Source organism: Callithrix jacchus, chromosome 1 (assembly GCF_049354715.1).
Source record: "Callithrix jacchus isolate 240 chromosome 1, calJac240_pri, whole genome shotgun sequence".
NCBI lineage: Eukaryota > Metazoa > Chordata > Mammalia > Primates > Cebidae > Callithrix > Callithrix jacchus.
Genome location: NC_133502.1, coordinates 217,240,063 through 217,259,721, shown reverse-complemented (window position 1 = coordinate 217,259,721; position 19,659 = coordinate 217,240,063). Strand labels below are relative to the sequence as shown.

The window sequence follows — 19,659 nt, the reverse complement described above, 5'->3', positions numbered from 1 at the left end:
CCCAAAGTGCTGATGTGAGCCACCGAACCTGCCCCCGCAGCCCCCTCTGATTCTGTTTCCACAGTCGACCAACCAACACAAGGTGTCTGCAGGTCAGACTATCCTGGTGGCTGCGGTGACTCTGCTGTCACCGCCACAGCCACGTCCCCTTGTTCTCTGGCTGTGACATGCTGCCCCTTGGCCCCCCACCCGGTGACCCCCACTGCGTTTTTGGATCCCAGCTCGGTGGCAGTATTTCCCACCGTAATGTCTGAGCTACAGAAGGGAGTGACAACACTGCACTTCAGTAAAGCCAGGGCTCCCCGCACGTGTGTGTTTTTCGTGGCCACAGGCAAAGGCAGAGCCTCTGGGCCCTCCCAGGGTGAGAGCAGGTCTTACTGATAAATCCACCGTCATGCTCCGGTCCCTCCAGGCCTTCGAATCTCTTGCTCTGCAGTAAATCAAGATCAGTCCAGCATTTCCAGCTCCCACTCTGTAGTTCATGCTTCATGCAAGCAGCCCAACAAATGATTAGAGACCCTCCCTGCCCCCCCCCCGCCCCCCACCTCTGAGTTCCGGCACTGAATTGAGGATTTCTGTTTAGCCAGCCCATATCGACAAACGCAGCCCGACTTTTTTCCCTTCTCCATTATCCCATATTCTCAATGTCCATTTCCACACTTAGTCCTGAGATTTCTGTCCCTGTAAATTGGAAACATGTGGGTGTTTTTAAATTACAGTGGGGCTGGACGAGGTGGCTCCTGCCTGTAATCCCAGCACTTTGGGAGGCCAAGGCAGGCTGATTACCTGGGGTCAGGAGTTCAAGACCAGGCCAACATGGTGAAACCCTGTCTCTAACTAAACATAGGAAAAATGAGTCAGGGGTACTGGCGTGCGCCTGTAATCCCAACTACTCAGGAGGCTGAGGCAGGAGAATCACTTGAACCCAGGAGGCAGAGGTTTCAGGGAGCTGAGATCACACCACTGCACTCCAGCCTGGGTGTTCTCACAGGTCACACTCACGCATGAGCCCCTGACCTTTCGGCTTCTTCCTGTTATGGGCCTGGAAGGAAAGAGGGGTGGGGGGTTCTGGGGGCATTCAGCACTGCCCTCCAATCCACATCCTCCCTACAAAGGTGGGAATTCAATTTTGGTTGCAATTCATCCACTTGTAGGATGAGACTCTTGATTTGGTTTTCAGAAACCTCAGCTCTGCAGCAACAGGAGGAAGGGCTTCCTTCAGGGTGGCACCAGACGGCTTTAGGGCACTTACCGGGCGCTTGTGCTGGGAATTCTAATCCCGAGCTCATCCCTTTTGTGTTCTTTTTTCTCCTACTGTGCTAAGCACAATTCGGAGAACCAGCCAATCTCCTTATGTTCTTTCGTTTGACAAAAACGTTCTGAGGCACCAGATAAATGGCCTCCCAGAACCTCGGCTTTTCTGCGTGTTAGATGAGGAGCAGTGGCGGTGGGATCATCTCCGTCGCCACATTGCGTTACAGACGCGTCACCCCCGGACCGGAGTCATTAGGCCTTTGAAATCTAATCTGATTAGAGAACCGATTCAGAAAATTTGAGGTAGGGAAAGAGGTTTATTTTAAGGAATTGGCTCATGTGATCCTGGGGCTTAGTGAGTCTAAAATATGTAGGACAGGCTGGCAGTCTGGAGGCTCAGGCAGAGTCAGTGCTGCTGTTTTGAGGCGGAATTTCTTCTCCAGAAAATCTCAGTTTCTGCTCTTGAGGCCTTCAGCTGATTGAGTGAGTTCCACCCACGTTATCGAGGGCATCTCCTTTACGTAAAGCCCGTCGGTAGGAGGCGGGAGCCACATCTACGAACCCCCTCCGCAGCGCCACGCAGGTTCGGGTTAGGCTGCTCCGGCCCAGCTGGGTTGACACGTACAAGTGGCCATTGCAGTGAGTGTGGACATTTCGTCAGGTGCCACTGATCGTTTTGGTCTATGTGTGGAGACCCTGCATCGTCTTGACGGAAGGAGCTATTTATACTTAGTTAAACGAATAGCAGGTCCTGGACGTTCTATCTTCTACGTGCAGTTTAAGATCTGCCGAAATACCCATGAGGAATCTGGTTGGAATGTTCTTAGCTACGTAATTAACAACGAACAGGCTCCCTCATTGGCTCAGGATACAGTTGTATCCCTAGAAAACCAAAAGGCTGAAGATGCCGTGGACCCTACCCTAGAACGTGGCAATGTCGCTGGGGCAGAGGTCCACTGCGGAACAGGATGATAACAATTTTTTCAGAACTCTTCAGTTCCAAGTGGCGATGGACAGAAAATCTATTCATCATAATGAATTAACTTTCTATAATACCTAAGGGTACATTTAGTCGGCAACGTATAAGACTTGTACGTAGAATCGATAACATCCGAATCAATGGCAAGATACAGGGTGCTTCCGATGGTGGGGTTTTAGGCACCTGACCCTGGAAACCCTCCTGGGGTGCGGAGGATGAGGCCCGAAGAAAAGAACAACGGAGCCAAGACCAGGAGACGTGGTCACGTCCCGCAGACCCCGGCCAGTGTCGGGGAGTGAGTTCTCAGCTCCACGGATCTCTCTTTTGTTTTTCTTGAGAAATAGTAATCATAATACCTGTCTCACTACCACATATGGTTTTGTTTGGGAGGGATCAAACAGGATATTCTATTGAAATTGTTTTGTAATCTGCAAAATAAGGTTTTATGACTGTAGCATCAACATCATGAGGCAACGTCGGATGGGAGGGGGTTTCGCTTTCTCTCTTTCTCGTGTGTGTGTGTGTGTGTGTCTGTGTGTGACCATCTCAAATAACCATCCTTCCACACAATTTCTCGGGAGAAATCTCTAAAGTCTGCTTTCTAAACCCACACCACGGAGGTGATTCTCTGTTGGCTGCTTCCATGGGGTGTGGGGTGCTCTGGATTTTCCTAACGCAAGCGTCTGGTACAGGGAAGGCACTTCTCTATCTCCCTCACATGTGAGTTGCTGAAGCAAACTGACCAGTGAAATACACTTGTGTGGGCGGCGTGGGTGGGGGAGATGTTTGAAGTGCAGAGTTAATGTGTGTTACCATAGGGCCTTAAATTATTCAGATAACCTCAGGCAAGCCGATCAACCTCCCGGTGCCTCACTGTCCCTGTTGGGAAGAGGAAGAGGCTCTGGGAGACAGGCTGGGAGTGGCCTCTGAGCTCCCGCCCTGCTCGTGGCTGGGGTGCTGGGCTCAGCTCACCAACATGTGCAGAGATTAAAGCTTCCTGATATTGATGGTGCAGATAAGAACTATAAATAAACCGTTTCCAATGTGACGATGTTGTAAGACTAATATGTGTCCTCAGGTAGAGAATAATTATTATCTTCAGTGAACAAGAAAACCACCTAAAATTATAACAAATTCAAGCAAATCCTCTTGATTACAAAATACAGAATACAATTCAGATGCAGCTGTATATGGCTGCAAAATGATATGTTATGCGGGGCTGAGAATAGCAGCGGGGATTTTTCATCTTGGGCCGAATGCACCATGGAGGCACGCTCTGGGCCACGGACGCTGCCTCGCCAGCCTGCTGCAGGAACTGAGCTGGAAGATATTTAATCCTGAACTATAATAGAATTCAGTGCTCATTATTCAGGAGCAGGCGCGGGTTCTGGCCCATGGTAATTATTAAAATCATGTTTATGCCAAGTAATGCAATGAACATCACCTACTTTTGACCCGCTGTGCACAGAAGGTGGGGGAGGCAGTGTTTTACATCTTATCAATTGGATTTAGGTTGTGTTGCGCTGTGGCGGGGGCGTGAGGTCTGACTGTGGTGATTGGGGACTTGGAGGCGCAGGAATGGTTGCTGGATGGCCCACCCCGCTCGGAGCCAAGGGACCAGCTGCCCGACTTTCTGCGTGGGATACATGGGGAGGCAGGGGCTTAGCAGGGGCACCTCTTGGTGACAGGATGAGGCCCGGACTTCCTGGCCTGTGTCCACCACCTGTTCTGCCGGGCCCATCTTGCGTTTGGTCTGTAGTGATAAACATGTCTGGTTCCCAATTTTACATGATAAAGGGTGCGGTTCTGGGGTGGAGGCACGGGGGGCTCAGCAGAGGCCATTGACACGTGTCTAGCCTACAGGAGAAGGAAAGCATGCCAGCTGCCAGCGGGACAGCCCACCACCTCCCTCTGGTCTACGGACATGGGGATGGTCCACATTGCCACCAGGAAGGACCCAAATGTCCCTGGCTCTTGCCCCTTCTGCTCTCTCAGAGCTCCTGTTCTCTCACATCTTATCTAGCTGCTTCTGGGGGTACTCACGGGGTGGCCCACCCTCAAGAGGACCAGCCACAGCATCCTGTGTTTTAAATGTTGAGAACTGTGCTACACAGCCCATCTCTGGGTCTGCCGGAGTGGTGGCCCTGCGGTCTCAGGCTGCCTGGCCTGGGCTCAGCTGTGTGCTTTGCACATGCAGGGAGGGGGCATGTGTGCTTCTGTCCTCATTGCACTTGACGCTTTGGCCTCGCCACCCTCCTCCGGCCGCCACTAGTGAGAGTTACCCCATGTAGCCCTCTCCCTGCCATGAGTCTCAAGGCAGCACCGCCCACCCGAGGGAGGGTCCTGCTCTGGAGGTCACAGGCAGGGCAGTGAATTAGTTCCCGAGAGCACCCAGCCCTTCCTGCTTCTTCCGTTGTGCTCGCTGACATCTGTATCTGAAAAGTTAGCCTGGCCTGGACTCCAGTCTTCCTGGGCTCCCGGGAGGCCCCTCTCTCCTCAGTCCCTGCTCTGCCCTGCCCTGAGGCACAGGCCGTCACCACAGGACGCAGATGCAGGGGCTACACATGCCATCTCCCATGCCTCCTCTGGGGCTCATCCGCTCACACCCAAGGGTGGCCCGTTGGAGGGCTCTGTGTACACGGACCAGGGGCCGGACCCCAGGCAGCCCAGGAGAAGGTGAGGTCTGAACCTTCTCAGTGCCCTGGGGTTTGGGTAACAGCTGGAATCTTCCCTCAGAATGGAGAGGATTCTCCAGGCCCTGGAAGGCAGCGCTTGGTGCTGTGAGCAGGTTGTTCTCATTACTTGAGGCAATGGCGTATCTTGATAAATGCAAATAGATTTATTTTTTTTTTCCAGCAGAAAGTCTGTTATTCCAAATTTCTTAAACTTTGTTCACTGTTCTGTTTCAGTTCCTCTGTCAATGCCTTTGCAGGAAGAGTTTGACTGCTGTGGGTAATCCACGGGCTGATGGAGGCAGCAGATTGAGGGCTGCGTGGTAGAGGGAGAAAATTTGTACCATTGACTTGCTGGGAAGCAAAAGACAGGATTTGGATTTGAAGATATAATTAAAATGTAGATTGAGAGCGCTTTCTCAACTTACAATGCTGAAGATAAGATTCAGCAGAGACGGTGCCCTGGAAACAGGCAGAGATCGCAGCTCCTGTCGCCGTGTCCCCATGCTGCTCAGGCGGGTGCTGGAAGCCAGGAGCCAGGAGAACAGAGAACAGGAGGCAGTGCTCGCTGCTGACCCTAATGCCACCCCTAATGCCACCTCATTGGTACTCATCAAAGCCACATCAGAATCACGGTCTGCGGGCCCAGTCTCATCCAGTTCCCGAAGAACAATCGTTAACCTTTGGGCACTGGACTTAACCACTGCCTCTACCACTCACAGGCACCACCTGTGGCTCCCATCTGTGAGAAGGGGTGACAGGCAGGGGCCCATGGGACCACTCCCAGTGTGATCGAAGTGGCAAATCCTAGGGCAGCCTCGGCTTCCGATGCCACCACTTCCTCCTCTCAGCCTTGGCAGTGGTCCTGACAAGCAAACTCTGCCCCCAGGATGGCGGTGGGCACCCACGAGAAGCTGCTAAGAGACTATTCTCAAAGAACGCCAGGTCCTCGATGGACACCCCAAGGGGATGGAGGTCGTGATAGACAGACTCCAGGATGCAGCTCTGGGCATGGCTGCTGGGTCTTCCTCGGCCACCCGCATCACAGAAACGATGCTGCGAAGGGGATATGAGGAAAGGGGAGGATGCCGTCAGCCACCACTGCTTTTATTTTATTTTATTTTTACACTGAAAGTTTCCTGTGAAAGAGACAATCCACTTAAGAATAAACTTCAGGGCCAGGTGTGGTGGGGTGACTTACACCTGTAATCCCAGCACTTTAGGAGACCGAGGTGGGTGGATCACCTGAGGTCAGGTGATCTCAGGCTGTGGTCTTTTGTCATTATTGCTGGAGCCGACTCACGCTCCAGCTGAGATGTGGTTTCATCATCCTGGAAGTGGCCTGCCTTGAATAGATGGCGAGCAGCCTGGGTAGGCTAAATACAGGTCCAGGACCCAGTATTCCTGTGCCAACAGCAGGTGCTCACGAGAAAGCCTGCTGGCCAGCACTCTGTGAGTGCCCCTTACTCAGCCTCCTGCCCAATGTGCTGGGTGTGTCTCACTGCTGAGGGCCTTTAGCCCTTCTCTCTCCCCTCCCATACCTGCTTCTGAGGCCCAGGAGACCCTGTTAGCTGTTCCCACTAAGCAGGCACTCAGGGGCGAGTTGATCTGAAGTCTATTCTTTTGTCTTTGTTTTTTTGAGACAGAATTTCACTCTTGTTGCCCAGGCTGGAGTGCAATGGCCCGATCCTGGCTCACTGCAACCTCTGTCTCCTGGGTTCAAGTGACTCTCCTGCCTCAGTCTCCCAAGTAGCTGGGACTACAGGAATGTGCCAGCATGCCCAGATAATTTTTTGCATTTAGTATACACGGGGTTTTACCATGTTGGTCAGGCTGGTCTCGAACTCCTGACCTCAGGTGATCCACCCACCTCAGCCTCCCAAAGTTTGGATTACAGGTGTGAGCCACCACACCCAGCCGTGAAGTTTATTCTTAAGTGGATTCTCTCTTTCACAGGAAACTTTCAGTGGAAAAAAATAAAAGAAAACACACAAAAATGCTAACTATAGAAATCAGATTTAAAAAAGAACTAATATACCAGAGCTCGTTGCTAATCAGTAAAAAGTGCAAAAATAGATAAATATATATTCCGTCAGAAATTTACAATTAATTACCATTTTAGTATCATTGAAGTTGTCAACGAATTTGATGACTATTCTCGATTATGGACTTGACAAATTACCCCCCTTCTCAAAAGCCCCACTGACATTTCTAATTGCTGATCTAAGGATCTGCTTCCCAGAATAGACAGAGAAGACAGAAATAAGTGTGGCGGTGAATGAAATTTCATCACACAATCTTGAGCAGATCGTCACAGGCAGCAGCAGGCAGGGGTGCTGGTCAGCCTGGCCACCCCCCTCCAGCCACCCAGGCCTCTCCCCTCGCAACGCTGTCCTTGCAACACCCCCACCCCGGAAGGGAGCGCCGCACTGTGGAGGTGGCGGGGAGGGCAGCGAGCGTGGTTTCCTGAGCACACCGGGCACTTCTTGCTCCTCCTTTGCACTCACGGACTTCTGCGCACGGAAAGTGGCTGGCCCAGGCAAGCTCCCCAGGCGGGAGAACCTTCTCAGCCTTGAACTTCTGGCTTCCAGGTGCCAGCTGCCTCCAGCCCCGGGGAGAGAGTGCTCCCTCGTCCTCCCTTCTGGGCCCATTCCCAGAAAATCCTCCGCACCTGAGGAGGTCAGTCTCTGCCGTGTCTGGGAAGAGTCTGGCTTCCCCCATGCGTCCGAGCTCCAGGCCAGGTGGCCCCTGTGCGGACCCTGCCTGCCACGGCCTTCTGAGAGCAGAGCCGTTGGCCTCACCTGCACTCTGAAAGGCCACCTGAGGCCCAGAGGGACACAGCTAGTGAACAGCAGAGCCACACACAGAAGCGCGTCCTGCACAGCTGCTGCCTCTGTGGCTGACTGAGCTCACTACCAGGGTGTGGGCAGCACCCTGGGTTCGAACAGCACTAACCAGGCCGGGGCAAGGCATGCTGGGAAGGAAGGAAGGTTGTTGTCAAACTGGGGGCAAATCCTGGTGCCAAGGGAGGTGTGGCTGTCGGCTGTGGGGCAGAGCATCATGGGAGGTGTGGCTGTCGGCTGTGGGGCAGAGCATCATGGGAGGGCAGGCTGTTGTTGGCTGTGGGGCAGAGCATCATGGGAGGGCAGGCTGTTGTTGGCTGTGGGGCAGAGCATCATGGGAGGGCAGGCTGTTGTCGGCTGTGGGGCAGAGCATCATGGGAGGTGTGGCTGTCGGCTGTGGGGCAGAGCATCATGGGAGGGCAGGCTGTTGTTGGCTGTGGGGCAGAGCATCATGGGAGGGCAGGCTGTTGTCGGCTGTGGGGCAGAGCATCATGGGAGGGCAGGCTGTTGTTGGCTGTGGGGCAGAGCATCATGGGAGGGCAGGCTGTTGTTGGCTGTTGGGCAGAACATCATGGGAAGGAAGGCTGTTGTCAGAGTGTAGAGCAGAGGATCATGGGAAGGAAGGCTGTGGTCAGACTGTAGAGCAGAGCATCATGGGAAGGAAGACTGTTGTCAGAGTGTAGAGCAGAGGATCAAGGGAAGGAAGGCTGTGGTCAGACTGTAGAGCAGAGCATCATGGGAAGGAAGACTGTTGTCAGAGTGTAGAGCAGAGGATCAAGGGAAGGAAGGCTGTGGTCAGACTGTAGAGCAGAGCATCATGGGAAGGAAGACTGTTGTCAGAGTGTAGAGCAGAGGATCATGGGAAGGAAGGCTGTGGTCAGACTGTAGAGCAGAGCATCATGGGAAGGAAGACTGTTGTCAGAGTGTAGAGCAGAGGATCATGGGAAGGAAGGCTGTGGTCAGACTGTAGAGCAGAGCATCATGGGAAGGAAGACTGTTGTCAGAGTGTAGAGCAGAGGATCATGGGAAGAAAGGCTGTGGTCAGACTGTAGAGCAGAGCATCATGGGAAGGAAGACTGTTGTCAGAGTGTAGAGCAGAGGATCATGGGAAGGAAGGCTGTGGTCAGACTGTAGAGCAGAGCATCATGGGAAGGAAGACTGTTGTCAGAGTGTAGAGCAGAGGATCATGGGAAGGAAGGCTCTGGTCAGGCTGTAGAGCAGAGTACTGTGGGAAGGTAGGCTGCTGCCAGGCTGTAGAGCAGGACATTGGGAAGGAAGGCAGCTGTGGTCAGGCTGTAGAGCAGAGCATCATGGGAAGGCAGGCTGTGGTCAGGCTGTAGAGCAGAGCATCATGGGAAGGCAGGCTGTGGTCAGGCTGTAGAGCAGAGCATCATGGGAAAGCAGGCTGTTGTCAGGCTGTAGAGCAGAGCATCATGGGAAGGCAGGCTGTGGTCAGGCTGTAGAGCAGAGCATCATGGGAAGGCAGGCTGTGGTCAGGCTGTAGAGCAGAGCATCATGGGAAGGCAGGCTGTGGTCAGGCTGTAGAGCAGAGCATCATGGGAAGGCAGGCTGTGGTCAGGCTGTAGAGCAGAGCATCATGGGAAAGCAGGCTGTTGTCAGGCTGTAGAGCAGAGCATCATGGGAAGGCAGGCTGTGGTCAGGCTGTAGAGCAGAGCATCATGGGAAGGCAGGCTGTGGTCAGGCTGTAGAGCAGAGCATCATGGGAAGGCAGGCTGTGGTCAGGCTGTAGAGCAGAGCATCATGGGAAGGCAGGCTGTGGTCAGGCTGTAGAGCAGAGCATCATGGGAAAGCAGGCTGTTGTCAGGCTGTAGAGCAGAGCATCATGGGAAGGCAGGCTGTGGTCAGGCTGTAGAGCAGAGCATCATGGGAAAGCAGGCTGTTGTCAGGCTGTAGGGCAAAACACAGTTGTCTGGGCTGCATGGTGTCTGCAGAAGAGCTGGAAATGGAGGGTGCCAATACATGGGTGTTTGTTTGCTGACCCTGGAGTTTGGGGTTAGAAAGGAAGCCGGCTGCCTGTTCCAAATCTTGACTGAAATGTCCATGACCTGATCATCTTTAAAAGTGAATTTTCTTTATCACTTGGGCCGTCTGAGACGTTGGGAGTCCTGTGGGATTCCGTGGCCAGCCCAGCACTGACTCCGCTGCTGTCTTCCTGACCATCTTGGGTGAGTGATCCAATCTCTGTAGATACGGGCTTTCCGTACCCTGCAGAATGAGGGCCGGACACCTAATTCAGCCCCGTATTATTCAGTGAATCTGTGGATTTGTCCATATCCGTTTCTTTACGTGGCCATGAAGCACTTCCTGCGTACCTCATATCCATCTGAATTCCTGTTCAATGGTGCTGAGATTAGGGAACATGTTGACTTTCTCAGCGTCCATATTCAGTGGTCCAGTGGGTTATTCAGCTAAAGACAATCCCTGAACATCTGAAAGCAAGGCTCGCGGATGTGCAGGCGCACAGGACACGCAGAGGGAAGCTGCTAGGTTAGCGCTGATGAGGGGCGGGCCTCCGTTCGTACGGTCTCACGACATCCCACAGGCGACCCTGTATGGGCCTCGTGACCCCACTCTTTCAGTGAGGAAATAGAGGTGTAGAGAAGTTAAGTGATTCTTGGAGCGGTGAGTGTGGGGGCCGGTTCCAGCCAGGGCCGAGAAAGTCCTGCCCTCACGAGGTTTCCCGATGTGTGTGTAGCAGCCACTCTGTATCTGACATGAAAGCTCTGCCGTAGGAGCCTTGGCAGAGATCTCTAGCCACAAAGACCTCACCATCTCGATGGCTGGTGAGAGCAGGGTGGACAGGGCCAAGCCGAGGAAGAAATGCCTGGGACTACGTGTTGATTCTCCCCGTCCTCTGGGCTCGCGGTGCAGGCATGTTGCTCCCCTAAGGGGGCTGAAGACCTACTGTGCTCCAGGGACAGGCCTAGCTGTGTCGAGGTCTTCTACAGCCCCTCTATCAGGTAGGACAACATGGGACACAGAGACAGGGACTCAGGGCCCCTTGTTCTGCGCCTCCTGGTGCCTCAGCTGGCTCAGCAGTGGGCTCCACAGAGAAGCACTGAGCTCACGGCTGCTGATGACAGAATCGCAGACTTGAGACCACTCCTCACCAGAGTAAGAAGGAACAGGTGCACCCGGAGACAGAGACACAACAGCGTCTGATCTTTTATGACTCAGTCTGGGTCAGCTCTTTCATTAAAAATTAGAATTCCTGCTTCATCATTTTTGTGGCTCTGACTCACATGTGATGAGAGATTTCCATGATCACCCATAAATTTCAATGCTTATTTAAGGCGAAAAAAATTAGTTGTGGGAATTTATGATGAACGGTGTAAATTTTTAGGAGCCAGGATGGAGCTGTCAGGCATAGGAGGTCTCCATCCCTGGCAGGGGAGGGAGGCACTGGGAGAAGCAGGGCCCCTCAGTGGGCCTCACCTCCCTACCTGCCGCTCCTGCAGCCAGGGGCACCCCCACCTCTCTAAGGCCGCTGGTCAGCACACGCCAGCCTGGGCACGCTTGGCAGGGAGGAGCAAAGGACTCTGGATCCTCATACTTCAAACAGAAAGTGTCCAGGTGGAGTGTTCCACAAGGCAGGGAAGTCAGGAAGACAGGCGTCTGCATCTTCTAAAAGTATTGTTGGCCAATGTCTCGTGGGAGGGTAGAGTCGGGGGAGGTGGGGAAGAAACGTTCTCCCCGAGCTTTGCTTTCCATGAGGGGTCCATAGACATTGCGCTGTTGAGCCTCGGTACTAGCTTTTTGCCAGGACTACGGTGGGGTGCCTGCCTGGGCAGAGGGGAAGCTGGGCAAGTGTGACCACAGCCACCATGGGAGCTGCTGCCTACAGGCCGGGACTCATCCTCGGCAGCTCCCCCTTGCCACTGTTGAGAAGCCCTGGTATATATCCTAGAAACACTCTCAAACGCAAGCCCAAAGGCAAGCTAAAGATGCTCACGGAATTATGTTTTTAAAAGTAAAATATTGGAAGACTATCTAAATTTCCTCCAAAAGGAGAAGAGGGAAGGAAGGAAGGAAGGAAGGAAGGAAGGAAGGAAGGAAGGAAGGAGGGAGGGAGGGAGGGAGGGAGGGAGGGAGGGAGGGAGGGACGGAGGGAGGGAGGGAGAGAGGGAGGGAAGGAAGGATAGAAGGAAGGAAGGATGGAAGGAAGGAAGGAAGGAAGGAGGGAGGGAGGGAGGGAGGGAGGGAGGGAGGGAGGGAGGGAGGGAAGGAAAGATAGAAGGAAGGAAGGATGGAAGGAAGAAAGGAAAGAGGGAGGGAGGGAGGGAAGGAAGGAAGGATAGAAGGAAGGAAGGAAGGAAGGAAGGAAGGAGGGAGGGAGGGAGGGAGGGAGGGAGGGAGGGAGGGAAGGAAGGAAGGAAGGAGGGAGGGAAGGAGGGAAGGAAGGAAAAAAGGAGGGAGGGAGAGAGGGAAGGAGGGAGAGAGGGAAGGGAGATGGCATGAGGGGTTCTGTCTCTGCCCTCAAGGGGCTCCCTGCCTGACCAAGCGGGATGGGCATTCCTGGCTCTCTTCACTCTGCTATTCTCCTTCCCTCGGGGGTCTCCGGAGGCCTCTGCATGGACCTGACCCCGACAACCCCTCCGCTGCCACACTGGGTAGCAGTGGCTGTTGGTAGCACAGGCCTTATTTAAACTTTTCTGTGTAAATAACCCATAGTCATAAAAAAGAAAATTGCATTTGCTTTGAGTGGGCAGAAGATACATTGAAGTCAGAATGAGGAATATTCTCCAAGCGTGGCTTCAGCCGGTGAATCCAACACTGTACTGCTTGTTTTCCAGGGTCTCGACAGCGCTGTTTGTCCTTGCATACCAATGCAACAAATTATATTATTTAATGAAAAATGGGCCAGCCCCAGCTTCTGAGGCAAAGTCGCCCTGTATCAGGGACATTATCATTAATGCATGAGAACCCATGGAGCTGATGGAGATTTGAGCAACGGTGATGTGGGCTTAGAAACGTGAGCGTGTTTCCAGCCTGCCTGGCCCTGTGGAGGACATGGGCTCCCCAGAGAAGGTGGAGCCACGTTCCTGTCGTGGGTGGTTTCGGTCCTTGTGTAAAGCAAAGTGCAGGGAAATCCACACACAGGACGAGGGCGAAACAGAAAGCAGATGCCCAAGGGAGCTAGTGCATTCCCGGAAGTGATCTCCAGAAGGTGCACAGGTGTGAGAGTCGCCTGAAGGATGTGTTAAGAACCATACGGCCAGGCGCGGTGGCTCACGCCTAGAATCCCAGCACTTTGGGAGGCCACGGTGGGCGGATCAGCTTAGGTCCAGAGTTCAAGACCAGCCTGGCCAACATGGTGAAACCCTGTCTCTACTAAAAATACACAAAATTAGCCAAGTGTGGTGGCGGGCGCCTATAATCCCAGCTGTTTGGGAGGCTGAGGCACAGAATCGCTTGAACCCAGGAGGCAGAGGTTGCTGTGAGCTGAGGTGGTGCCACTGTACTCCAGCCTGGACGACAGAGCACGACTCCATCTCCAAAATAAATAAATAAATAATAAAATACTCATACTTATCTGCCAGTAATACCACATCTAGGAATTTATCTTGAGGACATAATCTGAGATGCACTCAGATGTTTTAGGAGGTGTTAACCCATCAATACTTACCAGGAGATAATGGCTGTTGGCCTAACGCCCTCCGGCTTATCTCGCCTCGTAATCCTGTCTTATCTTCTTGTAATAGGCCTGGGACAAAAGAGTAACGTGCGGACTTATTTGTCCACTCACGTATCCGTCCCCTCCCTGTGGGACTGATGCTCCCGAAGAGAGGCTGGGCTTGTCCCCCATCTACCGTCCCCTCACTTTGGCTACCTCGTAAGTCTATGGAGGAAAACAGTCAATTCTCATCAGATGAAGAAGCGCCGTTAATCAGCATCATCTGTACTCTCCACAGCCTCAAGCCGCTGTTAGCACGATGTCTCTGAAGAATTCCAAGTGCGAATGTTCAGAAGATGATCTTGAGGAAAACCGGAGAGCACAGAGCTGCGCAGGCTTCCACAATCACAGTTGTGGAACACACACCCCTCACATGCCAGCCACACAACGTGGGGTCTGTCACCTCCAGGTTCTGTCCACCTAGCTGGTGCGGACCTGGCAGGGCCATCCCCTGTGACGCCCGCCAGAACCCAGGCTCCGGGCGACTGCGTTTGCCCAGGTTGGGTAAGCGCTGGATGTAGCTTTGTCTGAAGAAGGTGGAGACATCACCTGCCCGGGGGTCTGACTGTCCCAGGCAAATCTTGGCACGACAGCCCAGGACCCAGGAGGAGAGCCGGGACCTGTGGTTGCTGCAGCCGGAATCCACTCCTGTGTTTGTGATAAATGAACCCTGCATTGGAGCCGGGTCAGACCTCAAGGAGCTCCCCAGCAGGGGTGCCTCTCCAACCAGGGGTGTGCCTGCCCGTTCCTGGCCACTCTGCTGTTCCTGGCTGCTTGGGCAGCACAGAGGCCTTGAGGAGCATGGTCCCCTTCCCTGCTGTCCCCTCCCCCTCTCTTTCCCCAGGCACTGGATGTCAGGCTTGGACCAAGCCATTTTCTCCCAGTTCTCATATGCTTTGAGTCTTTTATTTTATTTGGGGGTAAAATTAGATGAGAAGAAAGTTCCCTCTGCGTGACGGTCTCTTCTGAAAGAAAAGGCAAATCACAGGATTCCCAGGAGGCGGTGTCTCCTTCACGTGAGAGAAATACAATTCGTGCAAATGTTTCCTCCCCAAGCCGGGACCTGCGTTCAGAGGGAGACGGGCCCTTCATTCATTCATTGAGGGTTTCTTCGGTGCCTACCCGACGGTTTTCTGGGCTCCCGAGGATAAACTAGTGTGTGTGTGCACACATGAAGGAATGCATGTGACTACAGGTATGCATATGTGAGTGTGCACGCACATGTGTGTGTAAATGTACATACACGTGTGTGTAAATGTACATACACGTGTGTTTGTGTGTGTGATGCTTTGTGCGTGAAAATGAAGGGGTTCAGATATTTTGGGGAAAAGACAGAGACTTGATGCTTATGGAAACCATGACCCGGAGAAGGGAAACTAATGGTAAAAGCCTTTTAAAAACATTTTCAGCAAGAGAGAGATAAAGCGCCACATGCTTACTTGTTAAAGTTAGGAAACTATACAAATATTACAGATAGAATGAGAATACAGTGGTGCCTCACGCCTGTGATCCCGGCACTTCGGGAGGCCGAGGCGGATGGATCACCTGAGGTTGGGAGTTCAAGACCAGCCTGGCCAACATAGCGAAATCCCGTCTCAACTAAAAATACACACATTAGCCAGGTGTGGAGGTGGGTGCCAGTAATTCCAGCTACCCGGGAGCCTGAGGCAGCAGAACCTGGGAGCCGGGTGTTGTAGTAAGCCGAGATTGCACCGCGGCACTCCAGCTGGGTGACAGAGCGGGGCTCAGCCTCAGAAGAAAAGGCGAAATGAAAAGTTCATACGCAAACGCCCAAATAAATGAGCAGAAGACCCTCAGCTCTGAATATGGCTGGGCTTGTGTCTGCAGCATGGCCTGGCTCTGAGCTGCCTGTGAGAACCTTATGAATCCAGGGAGTTGCCTGTAGCACGTGGTCTGGGACTCCGTTCAGGCCTGGGCCCTGGCTGGCCCCTCCAGCACCCTGTGGCCAGCTGTCGGAAGAGCCCAGCACAGGGCCCCCTCCCACCAGTGCTGGCCAGAGCTGCAGGGAGAGAGCAGAATCAGGCCTCGGCTGCTGCGAGCATCCTGGGGAAGGGGCTCTGGGCAGAACCCTTTAAGCTTCAGGAATCAGAGAGAGACTCACACCCTCACACCAGCTCCAGCGTATGAGGAGGAGTTGAGAAAGGCACCAGGGCTGTGGGGTGCACCTGCCGGGTTTTTCTCTGCAGTTCTTTCCAGGGACCTGCCCTGCCTACCCCTGTCCTGTGGCTGCGAGGACTTGGAGGTTTCTCTGCATCTTGAATTGGGAGGCAGACACTGAGACCAGCTGTGGATGGGGTGTCCCCGAGGGATCCGTCCTGCCTCTAGGGCTCTAGCCCCCATTCCATTCCTGAGGTCCAAATCTCTGCTGGCCTTTGGCCTCCCGATGCACTTTGAAATCCACAGACTCTGGTCCAGCTTCCTCTGCTATAGAGTCTTCCTGGACCTCCAGCCTGGGGTCTCTGCCACGCTGAATTACAGATGAACTCACCGCCACCTGGTCCAACCCAGGGCCCCGGCTTCCCGCCCCTCTCGGCTCCATGGGTTCCCGCCCTCTGTCCTTCTCCAGCTCTGCCTCCTGGTCCGGGAGGCTGACCCGGCCCCATCACGCTCTGCCGCCCTCTCTGCGGTCTCGGCCGAGCCCCCTTCCCACGGTGGGTGTCGGGTTTGGGCTCTCAGGCCTCCTCACGGCTGCCATCACGACGGATGTTATTTTTGCTGAGTGCATCTGCAGAACACATCTGTTAATTTTCCGTATTTGTTTATCCACAGTAAAAATCTGAATTAGTAGCTGTTTCACACTGAAGCTCACAAATAAACAGGAAAGAGGCAACCCGGCAGTCATCTTCAAGGCAAATGAGCCCCGACGTGACCAGGCAGGCGGGCCGCCCGGAGGGGTCCTGGAAAGGCAGGTGGAAGGAGGTGGGCTCAGGAGGAGGGTCCTCAGACAGCAGCACTGGAGGAGCCGTGGGGCTGGGGGACTCGTGGAAGCCCTGGTCCCATCCCATGACTGCCTGGCCTCACCGAAGAACAGGAGATCCCCAGAGACACAGCAGCCAACCTGGACTCAGCCCAGCCACGCTCCCAGCCAGAGTTCTCCCCAGCGGCCAGTCTTCCTTTTCCTGCCATTGGGTCCCTCTCAGCCTATCGGGGGACAATCGTGACCCTCATAACCAAGAGAGGCATGCTGCCTCAGAGCCTTCATATTCCTGAGGACAGAGATGCTCCATTCTCTCTGTTTCCGGCACCCAGGAGGGCCTCTGTGCAGTCTCATGATGAGAAGGGCGGAGTCCCACAAAGCACCCTCTCCTTACAGTTCAGACGAGCGTCAGTGTCTCAGTTAACCAACACCTTAGTCCTGAAAGATGGGCGTCATCTCCCTCATTTTACAGATGGGGAAACTGAGGCTGGGGAAGAAAAGAGGGGTGTGTGTGCAGGAGTCAGACTCAGCCCAGAGGAGACAGGGACAGAGGGACACAAGGCTGGAAGACAGGGCTGGGCTGGGGATGGGGAGGCTGCCTTAGATCGGGGGATATGGCTCCACGTGATGCTTGCCAGGGTTTGGGGCATTCTTGGTGTTAGGAGTTGGGGCAGGGGTGCTGCTGCGTGACTGGCAGGCGGGCACCCTCCACACAGTGGGTGGAGGCAGGAGCGAACTGAGCATCGGAACGCCCACAATGGTAGTGGCCCAGCCGCAAACATCAGAAGTGTCAAGATGAGAAACCCTCCATGCCCTGGCAGGAGGGCACGCAGCGTCAGGAGGGGGTGCCGCCTGGAGGAGGCTGTCACCAGCCCCAACTGACAAGGCCCCTCCCAGGCTGCGCACTGCAGCTGAGCAGATAAAGGATCTTGAATCTTCAGCTTAATCAGAAGCAGCCTTGTCATTCTGAGAGTCAAGGGGACTGGGTATTTTTTTCCCCCTTTATTTTTCTTTTCTTAACTTCAGATGAACATAATTGAAGGAAGCCGTCACGCTTCTCTCTGGATAGAGACAAGCCCTTGAGGCTGGCGGGGACGGGGTGCAGAGCACAGCTGAGTTCTGGTCCTTCAGTGGTAGTGGGGAAGGAAAGGGGGCTGGTGAGGGCTCTACGGTGGGCAGAAGGCTGAGGACAGATGCTGACCCCTGCCCTCCAAGAAGGAAAAAGGCCCAGAGTCATTTAACTCAAGCTGCCTGTCCCCCTGCAGGACAAGCACCCTCTGCCCCACTTACCCCACACCCAGCACAGAACCTCTGGGTGTGAAGCTGTTTCGTGCTCACGGCAGCCTGCAGAGCACTCTGATGGGACCCTTCCCATCTCCCACCCCTCACATCACAGCTGCAGGCCCATCTGTCTCTCCTCCCGGGAGGGGCCAGGACCACGGCCACTTGGTTCCCCACCCACCCCGCCTAGTTTGGCCGATGCAATTACCAGACCCGAAGGAGAGCCCTGAGTCTTACAGTGCCTGGCTGGGTGCATCGAGGCCCAGGGAGGCCCCGCACCCAGCTCCAACACCAGCCTGGTCTCTGTGCTTGGGGCAGTAGAGAAGTTCCTTCAAGTTTCCTTTCTTGCTAAATCACAGGTGTGCTAATAACTCTGTGAAGCCCTATCCTCTGCAGCTGTGAGACACGCCGTGCTTACAGACACGTAGTACATTCTGTGTCCTTGTACTTTAACCAAGATGTCTGTGCTGGACGTGCTCACAGGCGTGTCCCAGCTCTCCACTGCTTTTACCTGCTTAGAAAAGTTTTAAGTTGTTAACTAATCGGGATTTAGTTTAGATTGTGAGGTCTGGCTCCAGCCAGCGGAGATCAGGCACAGCAGTAAGGACGACCCCGGATGCCTAAGGAATACATTTGTGTGTTTTTCTTTGTTCTTTGTACTCTCATGCTAAGATGGCTGGCGAGGGTCACCTTCCTGCAGCCCAGGAAGTAAAAATTTCATTGCTGAAAGATCCTTTGTCTCAGTGCTGATTGTTCTTTTTGGCACGGAGAATCTATTCCCAACAGCGGGGCTGACTGCCTCTGAGAGAGAACACGGGCCAGGCCTCCCCCCGGTGTGCAGATGGCCACTTTCTCCCCGTCTTCACCCTCCAGGTTCATGCTCATCTGTGTCCAGATGAGGGGCCCATCTCCGCCCCCTCCCTGCTCATCTGTGTCCAAATCAGCTCTTCCTATGGGACACCTCCCTCCTGGAGCAGGGCCCTCCCTAATCACTCATCTTAACAGCCTCTTCAGTGACCCTCCCTCCACCTCAGGTCTCAGCAGGTACTGGGGGCTCCTCCCTCCAATGCGTGTCTGCTGGGGGACATTTGGGGGTGGAGCCAAAGAGTGGGGCCCAGGGAGCAGGCCAGGAAGTCCTGAGAATGAACAGCGTTTGGAGGATGAGGGAGCAGACCACGGGCCAGGCACTGGCAGCCGGGGAGAAATGACCTGAGGAGGGAGGTAGGTGGGGGCCCTGGCAGGTTCATGGCGGCTGAGCACAACAGGATGGGGAAGTACCGAGGGCCAGCGGGTGCCTGAGAGTCCTGGCAGAGAGAGGCCCGAGGAGGATGGGCAGGGAGACCAAGCAGCTCTGCTCCCCACGGCCTGGCCTGGCCTGGGCCTGGGAGTCACCGCTCCACCGGGGAAGCGTTTCCTGAGAGCCACTGCGGAGACCTGCTCTGGTGATGACGCCACCAGGGCTCCGAACTGAGTTGTTCAAACTCGCACTATGTGTGTGTGTGTGAATAGCAGTCATTGAATTACCAGATCGTAATATTATATCTGGCCCCTGCAGAGACCCTATTATCCATTACATAAACAAATAGCACAGACTCATTAAGTTATTAATATCTTACGGAGGCACAGTCTCCCTGTTTACATCTCTGAACAGATTTATGAATATGCAACCATAAATCACCCTGGAACCGGGTGCGCTCGGAAATGGAGAGGTCACACACCCTGGCCGCCCCCCACCCTCCGGGAAGGTTCCGGCAGGTTCACGTTCTCCACCCGTTTCCTGCACAAGCTGTGGATTCCCTCACACTGCTTTTTTGATGTGACAATTCAGGGGGTGGCCCTGGTCTCTGGTTTTTTAGGATGGTGGGGCCACATCTATTCAGACACATTCAGCTGTTCTACCAACCAGCTCATTTGCTGGGCAGACCTGTGCACTTGAATCCTCTGCCAAAAAATGTCAAACGCCTGATTCTCAGAGCTCTCGAAAGGTTATGCATGCA

The 19,659-nt window shown here is 54.1% G+C and overlaps 1 protein-coding gene across 3 annotated transcripts in view; it reads left to right on the top strand.

Annotated features, from left to right (window-relative positions):
- The window catches only part of LOC103787869 (uncharacterized), a 53,696-nt gene extending 35,310 nt beyond the window's left edge, over positions 1–18,386 (top strand). For 2 of the 3 annotated variants that reach the window (XM_078351532.1, XM_078351526.1), the window contains one exon: positions 16,234–18,386. The gene's annotated coding sequence lies outside the window, so the exon portion shown is untranslated. Of the gene's footprint in view, positions 1–13,681; positions 14,639–16,233 lie in introns of all 3 variants that reach the window. The other variant, XM_078351534.1, reaches the window with a different exon arrangement.
- Positions 18,387–19,659: the final 1,273 nt, after the last annotated feature.